Source organism: Macaca fascicularis, chromosome 2 (assembly GCF_037993035.2).
Source record: "Macaca fascicularis isolate 582-1 chromosome 2, T2T-MFA8v1.1".
Lineage (NCBI taxonomy): Eukaryota > Metazoa > Chordata > Mammalia > Primates > Cercopithecidae > Macaca > Macaca fascicularis.
The window spans coordinates 20,569,875-20,588,470 of record NC_088376.1 but is presented as its reverse complement, the minus strand read 5'-3'; positions in this window follow the sequence as shown (position 1 = coordinate 20,588,470).

The following is an 18,596-nucleotide window of genomic DNA, read 5'->3' as shown; positions in this document are numbered from 1 at the left end:
TCCAGAATCTATGAGGAACTTAAACAAATTAACAAGAAAAAAAAAAGACCCCATTAAAAAGTGGTCAAAGAACATGAACAGACACTTCTCAAAAGGAGACATACATGCAGCCAACAAACATGAAACAAAGCTCAACATCACTGATTATTAGAAAAACGCAAATCAAAACCACAATGAGACACCATCTCACACCATTCAGAATGTCTACTATTACAATGTCAAAAAACAATAGATGCTGGCAGGGTTGCAGAGAAAAAGAAACGCTTTTACACTGTTGGTGGGAGTGTAAATTAGTTCAACCATTGTGGAAGACAGTGTGGTGATTCCTCAGAGACCTAGAGGCAGAAATAACTATTTGACCCAGCAATCCCATTACTGTGTATATACCCAAAGACATATAAATCATTCTGTTATAAAGATCCATGCACGTGTATGCTCATTGCAGCGCTATTCACAATAGCTAAGACATAGAATCAACTTAAATGCCCATCAATGATAGACTAGAGAAAGAAAATGTTTTTTTTTAATATATATATATGGGTATATATATGGAATATATATATGTGGACATATATGGAATATATATACATATATATGGAATATATATACATATATATATACACACACGATGGACTACTATGCAGCCATATAAGGAAATGAGATCTCATGTCTTTGGCAGGGACATGGATAGAGTTGGAAGCCATTATCCTCAACAAACTAATGCAGGAACAGAAAACCAAACATCGCATGTTCTCGCTTTTAAGTGGGAGCTGAATGATTAGAACACATGGACACATAGTGGGGGAACAACACACACTAAGGCCTGTCAGAGTGGGGTTGTGGGGAGGAAGAGCATCAGGAAGAATAGCTAAGGGATGCTGGGCTTAATAGTTAGGTGATGGTATGATCTGTGCAGGAAACCACCATGGCATATGTTTACCTATGTAACAAACTTGCACATGCTGCACATGTACCCCTGAGCTTAAAATATAAGTTAATAAAAGAATATGAACATTTCAATCATAGAGCAGGACAGGAAATAAGGAAATAAATAAATGGCAACACAGTGTGGACTCCAGAGCCCATCAGTGGCCTATCAATCATGAGTCTACCACTTTTTAGCTCTGTGATCTTGGGTAAGTTACAATAGCCTGTTACCACATCTCAAAAATAAAGATAAGGACTGTACCTATCTCACTGGGTTATTGCAAAGATTAAAAAATTGTCTACCAAATTCTTAATACATTATCTGGCAAACAATATGTGCTCAATACAATATATACATTATTATTATGGATTGCTTTACTGTTCTCTCAGACTGTAAGACCCAAACTCTCAAATCCTAAATTTATCTGTGATGGCTCCTTTTTTTTTAGCACTATCCTTGCCCACCAGCCAGTCAATAGTTAAATTATTTAAATTCCATGATCTCCTTTTCTAATACATCCTCTGAAATGCAGCTCCTCATGACTTTCCTCCTAGCAACAGAAAATCTTTTCTAATTGCTTTTGTAGCTCTGAGCACATCACTTCTTTTTAAGGATTGTCTATTGCAACTATTTTATTTTATTTTTGGAGACAGGGTCTTACTCTGTCAACTGCATTGGAGTATAGTGGGGCAAACACGACTCACCACATCCTTGACCTTCGGAGCTCAAGTGATCCTCCCACCTTAGCCTCCTGAGTAGCTGAGACTCCAGGTGTGCACTCCAAGCCTGGTGATTTTTAAAATTTTTTTGTAGAGACGGGGGTCTTGCTATGTTGCCCAGACTGGTCTTGAACTCTGGGGCTCAAGCAATCCGCCCGCCTCAACTTCTTAAAGTGCTGGGGTTACATGTGTGAGCCACTGTGCCCTACCACAACTGACTTTTTTCACAGCTCATTACTTCTATATTTAAGATCTGCCCTCATATGACATTGCAATAGATTACATTTTTGGTCATAATTCTTCACTCCCCTGTGATAGGATTGTACATTCATACCTTTGTCTGGTAACTTTGCTGTGCCCTCCTGCTGGGTCTGCTTCCTCAGCCCATGTTTTGCTTTGGCAATCAAATATGAGTACGTGTTGCAAGAGCAAAAGTCTTACCTATGTTTTTTATGATTTGGCTCAGCTCTTATGCTCCAGATCCATCATGAGAAGAACATGCCCTGGATTCCTGCTACCCCTTTACCCTTGGCTCCAAAATTAACACACATGAGGAAGACCTGAGTTCAATCCATAGCCTGGATTCAAGTCACCTAATACATAGGGGAATCAGAGCTACCCAGCCAAACTCGATCTACATTAACTAAACCTCAGCTGACCTGCAGATTTATGAGTATGAGAATAAAGGCTTGTTAGTGTATATCATGAAGTTTTGTGGTGGTTGGTTACTGTACATCATAATTGTGTGGATACCTGATGAGCACAGACTAACTACTTTTCCAGCTTCACCTCTGACCATACTCTTGTAAATATGCTATAGTCCAGCTAATTATAACAACTCGATGACCTCTCATTGTGCCCTTGGCTTTTCTACCTGGTATCCTGGTCCTCCTCTCTGTCTTCACATGAATATATGTAGCTGGTAGTTATTGGTTCCGGGCTAAGTAATCATGGGCGACCACTCTAACCTTCTCCACTCTCAGGGCAGGCTGCCATGCCATTCATGATTTTGAATTTTTTAGTTTACGTTTTCATATTTGTATAGTTTGATTCCATTACTAAAAAGAGACCTTGATTTTTAATAAGGAATTATTATTTATTGAAGGCCTCTATGTTCTAGAATTCAAATTGGTAATGTCCATCCATGAGGTTGAGATTATTTTCCCCAATTTTATAGAAGGGGGTGGGGAGATTCAGAGAAGTTATGGAACTTCTCTGAACAAGTGATAGGTAAGTGATAGGAACAATGGTTGTGAAAATCTAGAACATGAAGTGCCACATCTTAGTGGTCTTATTAAAGAAACATTATTTTAAAAATTAGATTTTAAACCTTAAATAGCTCATGCCTTCATCTCTTGAGGTTTGCCTTGTGTATTGCCAATGTTTGTGTCTTCAAGTTCTATAGAACTCAAAAGGAAACCACAGAACAACCACCCAAGGATAGCAGAGTCTGACCTAAGCCCACAGAAGCCAAAAGTAGCAGGGTTGGAGTTGAAAGCTTACACTTTGTCTTCAGCTCACACCCTGACACCTTTAGGCTTTGTCTTTTTTTAACATCAGGGTGCCAGCCTCGAATTTTTAAACCTTAACTCTGAATTTCTTGAATTTCCATATGTTTAAGATACACTTTGTGTGTTACTATTTTGAAACAGCTGTTCGTCAGAGCTAGGGAGGAGGGAGGGAATCAAAGTTTAATGGGAGGTGCTTGTCTTAGAAGTGAGGCTGCTGAGCTCGATTCTTACAAGCTGAAGAGCCTCTCTCTAAATTAGGGTTTCTCAGCCTCGGCACTATTGACTTGTGCGGCCAGGTAGTTCTTTGTTGTGGACTGTCCTGTTCCTTAAATATTGGTTAGCAGCTTTCTGGCCTCTACTCACCAGAGACCAGTGACACTGCTTTCCCCAGTTGTGACAATCAAAAGTATCTACAGATGTTGCCAAATATCTGTAACCTTCCCTGTGGCAAAATTGCTCAGATTAAGAACCATTGCTCTAAATGAATTAAGAAGACTGAGCTCATTTTGTTATTGTTATAACTGCTGTCTTTTAGAGACGGGATCTCACTCTATCACCTAGCATAGAGTGCAGTGGTGAGATCATAGCTCACTGCAGCCTCGACTTCCTGGGCTCAAGTGATCCTCCTGCCTCAGCCTCCAGAGTAGCTGGGACTATTGGTGTACACTACCATGCCTGGCTAGCACTGAGATCAAACTCAGAAAGAAAGGCAAAATAAAGAGATGACAGACAAACATATCTAGAAAAATTAACTTAGTACTAGTTAGATGGACTATGAATGATTGTACTTTTTAAACAAATCTTACTTATCTATATTATAAATATCTTAGGAAAGAAAAATCAAATAGAAGGGCCATTATTAAATGGGCCTTCTTAAAAATCAAGCAACTTGCATAGATATACTCAGTAAATTAAAGGTGAACCCTAAACTAAAACTTGTCTCTCTCAGAGCAGGTATGTATATTGTTGTAGTGACTTGGCAGACTGAGAGCAAAAGTATGGATTCAATGTCCTCAGAGCCAGAAAACCTGAGAGCTCTGTTATTTTTAAGCTGCTACATATTGACTGCCTCAATTGCTTCAGGGGCTTTGCTTTGTGTCTTACCATATGAGGCAGACATTATTGTTCCCATTTTATGGATGAAGAACATGAGGTATACAGAGGTATCACTTGCCCAGGTTCACAGGGACAAGGTCAGGAATTAAAATCCGGTCTGCCTGGTTCTCAAGCTTGGGCTCTTCAATCATTATGGTGTCTGCATCCCACAGCTGGGATAAGGCCATGGATTCATTGAGCTTCACAAAGTAATCATCACATTTGTTATCTCACCTCACACTGAACCCAGGCCAGCTCTGTCCTCTGATGCCTCTGCCCAGAGCTGACCATGCAAGGGCATTCAAGGAGATTGTTGTCACATAAGATTGTCTCACAGAAGTCTCTGGCTCAAATATTGCATGATTCCGTGATTCTAATGAATCTCATCCAGAGAAAGGAAGAATGCCATGACATTATTTATCCTGAGCTAGCAGAAGCTATTTGGAAAGAAGCACCCAAGTGGTGCAGAAAAGTAGATCTAGTGTTTCTGGCAGGAATTCCATATTAGTGAAGGCAGTGGGATATTAGATGGTGGGATATGTGTAACTTTCTTATAGTGGGTGCAGAAGATATGGAAACCCTCTAGTAGGGAAGGCATGGGGCCTATGGGACCAGACAAAAACTGATGTCACAATGAGGGACTTCTGGAATTGCTGAAATTCTGCTAAGACAGTTATATTCCTCGGACTGGAGCTAACCCTACGTGTTGTGCATTATTAAACAAAATGTCAGTAAATGTACAGTATTCCAGGCATTATTGGTGGTTTCAGTGTTTCCCTCAGCTTTACTAAGGTATTATTGACAAAAAATTTAGATATTTACAATATACATGTGATGTTTGATACATGTATACATTGTGAAATGATTCAATCAATCAAATTAATTTGCCCATTACCTCACATAGTTAGAATTTTTTGTGGTGAGAGATTAAGATCTAATCTCTCAGCAATTTCCAAGTATACAATACATTATTAATAATTACAGTCAACATGCTGTACAATAGATCTCCAGAAGTTATTTATCCTATCTGATTGAAACCTTGTATCATTTAACCAACATCTCCCCATTTGCCTTACCTCCCCATAGTTCCTGGCAATCACCATGCTATTTTCTGTGAGTTTCACATTTTCAGATTTTACATAAAGTGCATTCAAGCAGTATTTGTCTTTCTCTGGTTTATTTCACTCAACATAATGTTCTCCACATTCATCTGTGTTGTTGCAAATGACAGGGATTCCTTCTTTTTAAAGGCTGAATAATATCCCATTGTGCATATATACCATATTTTCTTTTATCCATTTATATGTTGATAGACCTTAGGTGAATAATGCTGCAATGAACATGGGACTGTGGATATCTCTTTGACATACTGGTTTTATTATACATTTTTTTGGGGGGGGGGTTCTATACCCAGAAGTGGGATTGCTAGATCATATGGTAGTTCTATTTTTTTTTTTTTTTTTTAAGAAATCTCTACACTGTGTACCACAGTGGCTTTACTAATTTATATTTCCACCAACAGTATACAAAGTTTTCCTTTTCTCCACATCCCCACCAATGCTTGTTATATTTTTTCGTTTTGGTAATAGCCATTTGAACAGGAGTGAGGCAATATCTCACTGTTAATTTGCATTCTCTGATATTGAATGTTTTCTTTGTATATCTGTGGGCATTGGTATATGTTCTTTAAACAAAAGTAAAAAAAAAAGTCTATTCAGATCTGTTGCCCATTTTTTCAATGGACTTATTTGTGTTCTTGTGATTGAGTTTCTTATATATTTTCACTATTAACCCCTTGTCTATATATGGTTTACAAATAATTTTTCCCAATCTCTAGGTCACTTTTTCATTTTGTTGATGATTTCTGTTGCTGTGCAGAAGTTTTTTAGTTTGATGAAATCATTTTTTAATTCTTGCTTTTGTAGCCTGAGCTTTTGTTGTGATAGTCAATAAATCATTGACAAGGCTAATGTCAAGGAGGTTTTCCTCTGTTTTCTTCTAGGAGTTTTATGATTTCAGGTCTTATAGCTAGGTCTTTTTTTCCATTTTAAGTTGATTTTTGTGTTCAGTCTAATAGTCCAATTTTTGCTTTTGCATGTGGAAATCCAGGTTTCCCAGGACCATTTATTGAAGAGACTATCCTTTCTCTGTTGTGTGTTATTTTTCTTGAGATGGAGTCTTGCTCTGTCACCCAGGCTGGAATGCAGTGGTATTATCTCAGATCACCGCAGTGTCCACCTCCTGGGTTCAAGCAATTCTTGTACATCAGTCTCCAGTGTAGCTGAGATTACAGGTGTGCACCACCACACACAGCTAATTTTTGTAATTTAGTAGAGACGGGGTTTTGCTATGTTGGCCAGGGTGGTCTCAAATTCCTGACCTCAAGTAATCCACCTGCCTCGGCCTCCCACAGTGATGGAATTACAGGCGTGAGCCACCATGCCCAGCCATTGTGTGTTCTTGGTACATTTGTTGAAGACCAATTGACTATAAATGGGTGAATTTATTTCTGGGCTCTCTATTCTGTTCCATTCGTCTACAAGTCTGGCTTTCTTTGTTGGGTATTGTTTTATTTTTTGTTTTTTGGCAGTATCATGCTTCTTTGAACACTCTAACTTTGTAGTATACTTTGAAATAAGGTAGTGTGATATCTCCAGCTTTTTCTTTTTGCTCAAGATGGCTTTGGCTATTCAGAGTCTTTTGTGGTTCCATAAAAATTTTGGGATTGTTTTATCTACTTATGTGGAAAACCTCATGGAAATTTTGAAAGGGATTGCATTGAATCTGTAGGTTACTTTGGATAATATGAACATTAAATAATATTAATTATTCCAATCAAAGAATATAGGATATCCTTCCATTTATTTGAGTCTTCTTTGATTTCTTTCATCAATGCTTTATAGTTTCCAATGTACAGAGCTTTCACTTTCTTGATTAAATTTATTCTTAAGGGCTAGGCGCAGTAGCTCACCCCTGTAATCCCAGCACTTTGGGAGGCTGAGGCTGGCCAATCACCTGAGGTCAGGAGTTCAAGACCAGCCTGACCAACATGATGAAACCCCGTCTCTACCAAAAGTACAAAATTAGCCGGGTGTGTTGGTATATGCCTGTAATCCCAGCTACTCGGGAGGCTGAGGCAGGAGAACTATTTGAACCTGGGAGGTAGAGGTTGCAGTGACCAAGATCGCACCATTACACTCCAGCTTAGGCAACAAAAGTGAAACCCTGTCTCAAAAACAAACAAACAAGCAAACAAACAAACAAAAATACACACACAAACAACAACAAAAACCAAATTTATTCTTATTATTTTGTTTCTTATTGTAACTAGTATCAATGGGATTGTTTTCTTGATTTCTTTTTCAAATAGCTCATTGTTGATATATAGAAACAGTACAGATTTTTGTATGCTGCAACTTAATTGGTTTATTAGTTATAACAGTTTTACAGTTTTTTTTGGTGGACTTTTTAGTGTAACTACAAGATATGTCATCTGCAAACAATTTTACTTCTTCCTTTCCAATTTGGATGTCTTTTAATTATTTTTCTTGCCAAATTGCTCTGGCTAAGACTTCCACTACTATATTGGATATAAAGAGTGAATGTGTAAGGCCATGTCTTGTTCTGATCTTAGAGGAAAAGCTTTCAGCTTTTCACTGTTGAGTAGGATGTTAGCTGTAGACTTACAATACATGGCCTTAATTATGTTGATACATTTGTTTCATAATTTGTTGAGTTTTTATAATAAAATGATGTTGAATTTTGTCAAATGCTTTTTCTGTATCTATTAAGATGGTCATGTATTTTCTCTATTCTGTCAATGTAGTGTATCACATTTATTGATTCATGTAAGTTGAACTATCCTTACATCTGAGGGATAAATTGCACTTAATCACGGTGTATGATACTTTTAATATGCTGCTGAATTTGGTTTGCTAGTATTCTGTTGAGGACTTTTACATCTATGTTCATCAGAGATATTGACCTGTAATTTTATTTTCTTGTAGTGTCCTTGCCTGATTTTGGTATCAGGGTAATGCCAGCCTCAAAAAATAAGTTTGGAAGTGTTCTGTCCTCTTTAAGTTTTTGGAAGAGTTTGAGAATGATTGGCATTAATTCTTTTTAAAATGTTTAGTTGAATTCCCAGGTGACATTGTAAGGTCCTGGTCTTTTTTGTGTTGAGAGTTGTTTTTTTTTTTTTTTTTTTTTTTGAGATGGAGTCTCGCTCTGTCACCCGGGTTGGAGTACAGTGGCTCGACCTTGGCTCACTGCAACCTCCACCTCCTGGGTTCACGCCATTCTCCTGCCTCAGCCTCCCGAGTAGCTGGTACTACAGGCGCCCATCACCACGCCTGGCTAATTTTTTGTATTTTTAGTAGAGATCGGGTTTCACCATGTTAGCCAGGATGGTCTCGATCTCCTGACCTCGTGATCCGCCCACCTCAGCCTCCCAAAGTGCTGGGATTACAGGTGTGAGCCACCGCACCCGGCTGTTGAGAGTTTTTTTTATGACTGATTTAATCTTCTTCTTATTGGTCTGGTCAGATTTTGTTTTTCATAATTCAATCCCAGTATGTTGTATGTTTCTCAGAATTCATTTATTTCTTCTAGGTTAGCCAATTTGTTGATATATAATGTTCATAATAGTCTCTTATGATTCTACACATTTTTGTGAAATCAATTATAATGTTTCCTTTTTTATTTCTAATTTTATTTATTTCAGTCTCTCTTTTGCTCAGGCTAACTAAAGTTTTGTCAATTGTATCTTTTCAAAAAACCAACTCTTAGTTTTATTGATGTTTTCTGTTGCTTTTCTAGTCTCTATTTGATTGATTTCTGCTCTGATCTTTATTATTTTCTTCCTTATGCCAACTTTGGGGATAAGTTGCTCTTTTTCTAGTTCATTGAGGTATAAATTAAGGTTGTTTGAGGTCTTTATTCTTTCTTAATGTAGGCATTTATTGTATAAACTTCTCCCTCAGAATGTTTTTAATGTGTTCCCTCAGGTTTGGCATGTTGTATTTTCAGCTTTATTCAAGATACTTTTTGCTTTTCCTTTTGATTTTTTCTTTGACCCACTGGTTGTTTAGAAGTGTGTCATTTCATTTCACATATTTGTAAATTTTCCAATTTTCCCTCTTGTTTGATTTCTAGTTTTATACTATTGTCAAAAAACATACCTGATATGATTTTGATCTTCTTGGATTTGTTAAGACTTGTTTTGTGCCCTAATATATGGTCTATCCTGGAGACTGTTCCATGTACATGTGAAAAGAATGTGTATTCTGCCACTGTTGGATGTAATGTTCTATATACGCCTGCTGGAGTCATTTGGTTTAAAGTATTGTTCAAGTCTGCCATTTCTTACTGACTTTCTGTTTTGGTGATCAGTCCATTGTTGAAAATGGAGTACTGAAGTCCCTTACTATTGTTGTAATTCTATTTCTCCTTTCAGTTCTATTAATATTTACTTACATATTTAGATGTTTTGATGTTAAGTACATATACAGTTGACCCTCTATATCTGTGGGTTTTCCATCAGCGAATTCAACAAACTGTATATAAAAAATATTTGAAAATGAAATGGATGGTTGCATCTGTACTGAACATGTACCAACTTTTTTTCTTTTCATTATACCCTAAAAATACAATGCAACAACTATTTACATAGTACCTACATTGCATTAGGTATTGTAAGTAATCTAGAGATTATTTAAAGTATACAGGAAAACGTGTGGGTTATATTCAAATACTATGCCATTTTGTATAACAGACATGAACATTTGTGAATTTTTGTATCTGCAGGGGGTCCTAAAACCAATTCCTCACAGGTATTGAAGGACTACCATATATTTACAATTGTTATATCCTCTTGGTGAATTACTCCATTATCATTATCTCATCATTTGTAGAAGTGTTTCATTTAAAGTTTATTTTATCTGATATAAGTATAGCCACTTCTGCTCTATTTTCAGCTTATGTGTGTCCATAATGCTACCGCATATCGCTTATAGGCAGCATACAGCTGAATCTTGTTTTGTTTATCCATTCAGTCACTCTTTGTCTTTTGATTAGAGAATTGAATTCATTTACATTTAAAGCAATTATTGATAGGTAGAGACTTACTACTGCCATTTTGTCAATTGTTTTTGACTGTTTGCTTTTGTTTCTTTGTTCTATTCTTCCTCTCTTGCTGTTTTTCACTATGATTTTGTGATTTATTTTTTGTAGTGGTATGCTTTTGAATCCCCTCTTGTTGTCTTATGTGTACCTCCTATTCAATACATGTGGTTACCATGAGGCTTACATAAAATATCTTATAGTTGTAACAGCCTGTTTTAAGCTGAGAACTTTGACTGCATACAAACTCTACATTTTAACTTCTCTTCCCACCACATTTTATGTTATTAATGTCACAATTTACAACTTTTATGTATCTTGTATCCATTACCAAGTTTACTGTAGCTATAGTTATTGTTAATACTTTTGGTTTTTAACTTTTATTCTAGAGTTAAAGTGATCTATACATCACCATTACAGTATTACAGTTTTCTGAATTTGACTTAATTCTTACCTTGGCAGTGAGTTACATAATTTCATGTGTTTTCACATTGTCAATTAGTTTCCTTTTGTTTCAACTTGAAGAACTCCATTTAGCATTTCTTGTAAGGCAGGCCTAGTGGTGATGAACTCTCACAGCTTTTGTTTGTCTGGGAAAGTCCTCATCTCATTTTCACTTATGAAGGACAGCCTTGCAAGGCATTATATTCTTAGTTGGGAGTTTTTTTCTTTCAGCACTTTAAATATGTCATCCCACTTTCTTCTGCCCTGAAAGGTTTCTTTTGTTTTCAAAAGAACTGAGAACTTCTCAAAAGAAACTGACAGTTTCACATGTGTTCCCTTGTATATGATAAGTTTCTTTTCTCTTGCTGATTCCTAAATTCTCCTTTGGGCTTTTGAGAATTTGATTGTAATTTGTTGGATGAAGATATCTTTACATTTAATTAATTTAGGGGGTCTTTGGGCTTCATGGACCTGGCTGTTTGTTTCCCTCTTCAGATTTGGGAAGTTTTGTTCCTTATTTCTTTAACAAAGCTTTATTCCTCCTTCTCTGTTCCTTTTGGAAATTCCATAATGCACATATTGGTTAATTTGCTAGTGTCCCATTATTTCTGTAGGCTTTCTTTGCTCTTTAATTCTTCTTTCTTTTTGTTCCACTGACTGGGTAATCTAAAATAATGTGTGTTCAGACTCACTGATTCTTTTTTTGCTTCATGGAAATATGCTGTTAAAGCTCTCTATTACATTTTCCAATTTTGTCATTGTGTTATTTTAGCTTCAGAATTTCTATTTGTTGCTTTTATCTGGTTTTTATCTCTTTGTTGGACTTCTCATTTTGTTTTCATTTTGTTTTCTTGAATTTGTTTAGTCATCCATTTGTGTTCTATCACATCTCACTAAGCTCCTTTAAAACAATTAGTTTGAATTCTTTGTCAGGTAATTCATAAATATCTATTTCTTTAGGGTCAGTTATTAGTGTTTTATTTTATTCCTTTGGTGGTATTATGCTTCTCTGATTATTCCTTATTCATGGCCATTTGTTGGTGTCTGCATTTTTTAAGAAATAGGTACCTATTTCTGTCTTACATACTGGCTTTGGCAGAGAAAGCTCTTAACCAATCAACTGGTTTAGAGATCCTAGTTAGGTTATATGGCAGTGTGCATGGGCAGGTTTGCTGCTGAAGTTTTTGGGCAGGCAGGCCTGGTGCCAGCCTGGTTCTGGGTTGAACTGGAACCTGCATCAGTGGGATCTAGCCCAGACCTGGGGTCTGTGGGTGCCAACCTGGTGCCAGGTTGAGTTTGGAGGCTGGGTCCTAGGGTGCTGGCCTGGACCTGGGGTCCAAAGGTGCTGCCTGGTGCTAGAGTGGGTCTAGGGCTCTGGGGCTGACCTGGAAACTAGGACTGTGGGGCCAGCCTGAGTTTTATTATAATTTACTATAGCTTTTCCCAAATCATATGTTGTATAAAAACAAGGAAGAAGTTGATCAAGGTAGGTAGACATTGGCTTGGGTCATGATAAGGATCCTATCCAGAGTAAACACAGTAGGAAAGAGAGGTGAAATACTTGGACACATTTCAATTTCATTCCTTTACTCATTCATGCAATGCATTTATTGCATATCCATTGGGTGCTAGCTACTATACTAGGTATTTTGATTATAGTGGTGAGCAAAACAGTGGGGGAAAGAGATGCCTTTCAAATAAACATATAATCAAATTTGTAATTAATTCCTACAATAAGACTATGAAGGGAGGTACAGGGATCATTTGATAGGAATATCTGGCTTGTCTGAAAGGTTAAGAAAGGCTTCTTTGAGGATGAAATTTTGGAGACAAAATCTGTGCAATATGTAAAGTAACTTGGAAAGGGGAATTTGGTATTAGAGGTAGAGGAAAGAACTGTGCAAAGATCCTGGGGCAAAGAGAATCTTTCATATTTGAAGGAATTGAAGGCTGACTTGCAAGGCTAGAACTCATAGGGCAAGAGCAAGGGGTTAGGAAATGAGACTATAGACAGGGTAACAGGCCGGATTATGTTAGAGATTTTGTTCTTTGTCCTCAGAGGAATGTTATTGACATATTTGGGTTGACCTTCTCAAAAGCTCTCTGATTACCACACAGAGAGGAGTTTGGGTGAACTAGAATTGACACCAAAGAAGTTATCTCAATAGTCATGACAATAGAAGGATGTCATGGTGGTGGCAGAGACAGAGAAAAGAAAATAGACTGAAGAAGTACTGAAGAGGATGAGCCAGTCTCAAGGCCTTAGCCTGATTTGGAATCCCAGGTTCTGGGGTGATTATGATACCACGCTATATGATACATGTTTACTGTGGTCGTTAAATGTTATATTTGGGCATCGTGTTCTCCAGGTCTTTTATTTTATAGATAAAGAAGCTGAGATCTGAAAAATGAAGTGACTTGCTCAAGATCTCATGATAATGTCCACACCAGAGTAGAACCAGGTATACCAGATCAGCCACCTGGGATTTCTTGAGACACCAAGGTCAATGAGCACATGTTCCTTAAAGTCATAAAAATGTATTGAAGAGTGACTGGGAGGTAGGAAGAGGTAGCATGCTGAACCCCATTTCTGGTACATGGTAGGCTTTATATAAGTATAAGCCTAGGTCAAGTGTCTTTGCTGACTCCTAGATGGCATATTACTTTTCATAAACCAATGTAAGAGAACTTTGAAACACACTTAAGATGGGAAGTGGATAGGTTGTATGCAGGGATAGATTTTGTTTTCAGACTAATAATACCTATGTATTGGTTCATAAGATATAGAGGACATAGAAGGAATTTGGATTTCTCAGTACATTAAGTTGAGGACTGATTACCATAGGGTTCTTTGCTCACAAACCAGTGAAGCATACTCTGACAATTTAGAAAAGAGGAATAAAACAAAAACAAAAGCACAATAACAAACAAAAAACAAGTGAAAAACCATCACTCGACCAATTTACAAACAAAGCAAAACAACAAAAGAGGAAATTAGGAGTTTAGAGAAACAACAAGAAGGAGGATGGAGAACCAGATCAGGGAAGACACACGGATCAGGGTGGCGCTGGTGTCTGGGAAGCAGGAATCAATACAACATTCTCTCATTGGAAACCATCTTGACAGGACGTTTCTGCTAGGATGACTATAACCACAACATTGTCATTCTCTTGTTATTCTGTTCAAGATTTATATTTTAGGAGAGACATCTGATTGGCCTAAGTCATGTCATATGTCTGCCCTTTGGCTAGAAGAGGGTGTGATCCCTGAACATAGTACCTGTGGTATTGTAATACAATAGGAAAGATATATTTGATCTTCCTCCCTGGTTCTTGACTCAAGAGCTCCTGAAACCCTTGCAATTTTCCGAGTGATAGGAGAGTGAGGAGCATCTTTCATTATTCATAATAAGCCGCTTTCAACTATACTTAAGTTTTTGTTAATAAGGTGACTCTGGGTGGGGCCCTAAATAGCTTTAGGGTAAGGGATGGTCACCATAAAGATCAAGGCATGATTAGACAATTGGGACGTTAAACTCCACTCGCCTTGTCCAGAGGGGAGAGAAGCTAGAGATGGAGTCAATAATCAATGGCTAATGACTTGCCAAGCTTATCCAACCTGCCTTATTTTGTTGTTGTTGTTCTGTTTTGTTATGTTTTAGGCTTTTAACAGCCTGAAGCCATGGTTTTTAGTTTCTGTCTAGTGATAAGCAGAAAAGAGGGATGAGGAATGGGCTTTACTGGCCCAACCAGAAACAGAAACTTTAAGAACCCATGACTGTATTCTCTCTCTTGGATACCCCTAAGTCCTGCCCATGCAACCTTGATAAATACCCTAAAAGATGGGGTTCCAAGTGCTTCTAGCTTAGTGAAAACATTGAGGTACTGAGAGAGTAGCAGGCCTGGAGAGGCCCTGGAAACTCTTGCCTCCCCTCCCACCATGTCTTGCCTTGTGCATCTCTTCCATTTGTGTGTTCCTGAGTTGTATCCTTTATAATAAACTGCTAATAGTAAGTAGTCTGTTTTCCTGAGTTCTGTGAGCCACTGGAGCAAATTATCAAATATGAGAAGGTGGTTGTAGGAACCCTCAATTTATAACTGGTCAGTCAGAAGTCATGGAAAGCAACCTAGGACTTTTAACTGGCATCTGAATAAGGCACAGTCTGAGGCAAGGATAGTCTTGAAGGATGAGCTCTTAACTTGTGGGGTCTGACACTAACTCCATGGAACTGAGCCACTGGACACACAGTTTGTGTCTGGAAAATTGGTTGTTGGTGAGGAAAAATCTAACATTTTTGGTATCGGAAGTGTTCTGTGTGTAAAACAGATCATAGTATTGCTTCTGGAGAGTATCCACATGGGGAGAGCAAAAGTAAACTTACAAGTGTCATCAGAAGAAAAAATCTCATGGCAAAATTTAGTGTCAGGCATATTGTTTCTTAATAAGCCACAGGGACAGACCCTCTTTTCTTCTTTCTATCCTGTTTTCTCACCCCATCTCTGTGGTGTCTCAGGAGCTATGATCAGAGGCTGCCCCTACCTGTCTCAGGTCAGCAGAAATTGGGTGGAGAAATTTAAAGTGGACAGCTTAAAGTGGACACCCAAGCCTAAGTGGTTTAAGACTTAATTATAAGGCACAAAGATGAAAGAAGGTGTATGTCAGGGAGTCACTGGGCAGATAGATAAATGGGATGACTAAATATTAAAAACAGTGGAAAATGAAGGGTGAAAGTTGAATATTAAGGCCAGGTGTGGTGGCTCATGACTGTAATCCCAGCACTTTGGGAGGCCAAGGTGAGCAAATCACCTGAGATCAGGAGTTCGAGACTAGCCTGGCCAACATGGTGAAACCCTGTTTTTACTAAAAAATACAAAAATTAGTCGGGTGTGAAGGTACATGCTTATAGTCCCAGCGACTCAGGAGGCTGAGGCAGGAACGTGAACTTGGAACGTGGAAGTTGCAGTGAGCCAAAATTGCACCACTGCACTCCAGCTTGACCAACAGAGTGAGATTCCATCTCAAAAAAACAAATAAATAAACAAACAAAAAAAAAAACAAGGAAAGATGAATGTTAAGGAATGAGGGAGGTCTGTAGGGCATTTCTAAAGGCTCAGGGACTACAGTTAAGGTCTCCTATCCTGCCCTAGAGACTAGGAAAGTGAGATATTTGTAACCTCTATGGAAACTGGAGCAACCTTGACCCTGTATGATTTTGAAACATAACCTAAATCTTGAATAAATAATTTTCTATTCTTTACTCAAGAAGAGAAAAGTTATGAGTCAATGTTTCTTGAAAAGACTGAAAAAGCAGCCTCCTTACCATGCAGTTTCCACAAGCAATCAGTAACTGTGTTCATTCGTAATTAAACAGGTTGAGCAATATTCTTCCGATTGCTTTATTACTGGTAGATTTTTTACCTAGAATGAACATTAGAACCACTTCAGGACCATTTTAGTATCTTGATGCCTAGTCTCCAATTTCACAATATAAGTTTAAATGATTTGAGCTTCAGCATTAGTGGGTTTTTTTTTTTGTTGTTGTTGTTGTTTTGTTTTGTTTTGTTTTGTTTTGTTTTGATGGAGTCTCACTCTGTCACCAGGCTGGAGTGCAGTGGTGTGATCTTGGCTCGCTGCAACATCTGCCTCCCGGGTTCAAGTGATTCTTCTGCTTCAGCCTCCCGAGTAGCTGAGACTACAGGCGTGCACCACGATGCTCAACTAATTTTTGTATTTTTAGTAGAGATGATGGCCAGGATGTTGGCCAGGATGGTCTTGACCTCTTGACCTCATGATCTGCCCACCTCGACCTCCCACAGTGCTGGCATTAAGGTGTGAGCCACCGTGCCCTGTCAGCATCAGTGTTTTTTAATGCTCCCAGGTGAATCTAACATGTAAGGTTAGATTCTTGTGGGTTGAGAATTCTATGTGCATTTTTAAAGAGGGAGATTTCGTTAGCATCTTTTGACACTATCAGTGTGGAACAATGTCATTGGGCAGAGCCACTTCATCCAAGCCCCAGCACATTAATGGTTGCCTCTGGCTGACACTGTAGTGCCTAGGCTGACAGAACTGGGCCCACTGAGATAAAATCAGCAACAGAAGTAGAAAATATTAATGGATAGCTATTACCAGTTGTGGGGCTTCCTAGACTCCTCCTCTAAGACATCTGATATACCAGGTCACTGGGATTCTAATAGAGTGCTCTCTATTAATTAATTAATACTGCATTAATACACTGTGCAATGCCTAAGAGTAAGATAAGCACCTCACACCATCCTCTGCATTCGTAATGTAGACCCATCTCAACCCAGCAGCTACTCTTGGGTGCTGTCACCAAAGCATTAGGTAGGTCCTTCTCACTCTGGATTTCCTAAAAGGGAATCAGACTCTAGTACACAGTCTGCTTTCACTTTTTAAAGTGTAAGCCAAGCACCAGTCCCCACTATGTCACAGTTCACGGATTTCCAAGGGGTTCTTTTGAAGACCCATTATTATGCGTTGGGCTTAAGGAACAACCCTCCTCCAATTTTCCCCCAAAGCAAGATGGTGGGGGCAGGGCACTCAGAACTACAAGCCTTCTGTCCAAACAATCTTCTTAACCAGTATTCCGTTTACACTGTTCCACCGAAGTGCCCCTCACTGGACTTGAGGTGAATGGGTACAGCCCTGCTCCCTCCTCCCCAAACAGGGTCTTGGTAGAGAGGTGCACACAGGGCTCACGGTAGAATTTTCTTCAGTGGTAGCCACTTGCCTTCTATCTGTGCTGGTAAATTCTAAAGTGAGACTCTAAAGTATGAAATGGTGCTGTGCTGCCCTAACCAAAACCTAGTTAAGGACAGGAAGACATTGACCAGAGATTGCCTGCCTTGCATGCTGCATAGCTAAACTCTTAAGGTTTTCTGGAGAAACCCTAAACAGCTAAAATTGTTTCTTTTGATAACTCTATGGGGCTTATTCTAATAAGAAATGTCCATTCTAACCTCTTAGCTAGCTGTCAGCTCATTAGTTTACCCAGATATGTTCAAACAACATGCCCTCTTTCTATACTCTACTGGCTTTTCTTTGCTCTCTTTTCTCTCTCTAAAATCATATTTTTGCCCTTGATCTTTAACTCCATCTTTTATTCAACTTCCTCACATGTGAGTTAACAATTTGCAAGCTTAATAACAAACAGTAAGAAACTGCATGCAACATAACCATAAAAAGTGTCTGAATTATTCTTTGATGGTGCCTCAATCAAAAAAAATGAGGCAGGAAAAGCTCCAATTATCATATCCTGTGATGGCTCAGTAGGCAATTGTAGCAGAGGCTATTAGTTATCCCCCAATATCCACTTTCCTCTTATGTACAATAGTCAGTTGTCCTCCGCTTTATCTGTTGTTTTGCATTCTATGGTTTCTGTCGTCCATGAAAAACTGAGGTCTGAAAGTATTAAATTGAAAATTCCAAAAAATAATTTATAAATTTAAAATGCATGGTCTTCTGAGCAGCATGTTAAAATCCTGTGCCATCCTGCCCTGTCTCACCCAAGATATGAATCTTCTCTTTTTTCAGCATACGCATGCTGCATACACGACATGCCCGTTACTGTAGTTAGAAAATTATGTGTATAGGGTTCGGTACTCTCTGCAGCTTCAGACATCCACTTGGGGGGTCTTGGAACAAATCCTCCGTGAGTAATAGGGGACTACTATATTTTAGAAGTTTTAGTTTTTACATGGCACATGACATTGTGAAGAAAGACCCTCTTCCCCTGTGAAGAAGGACTCTTCCTCCACC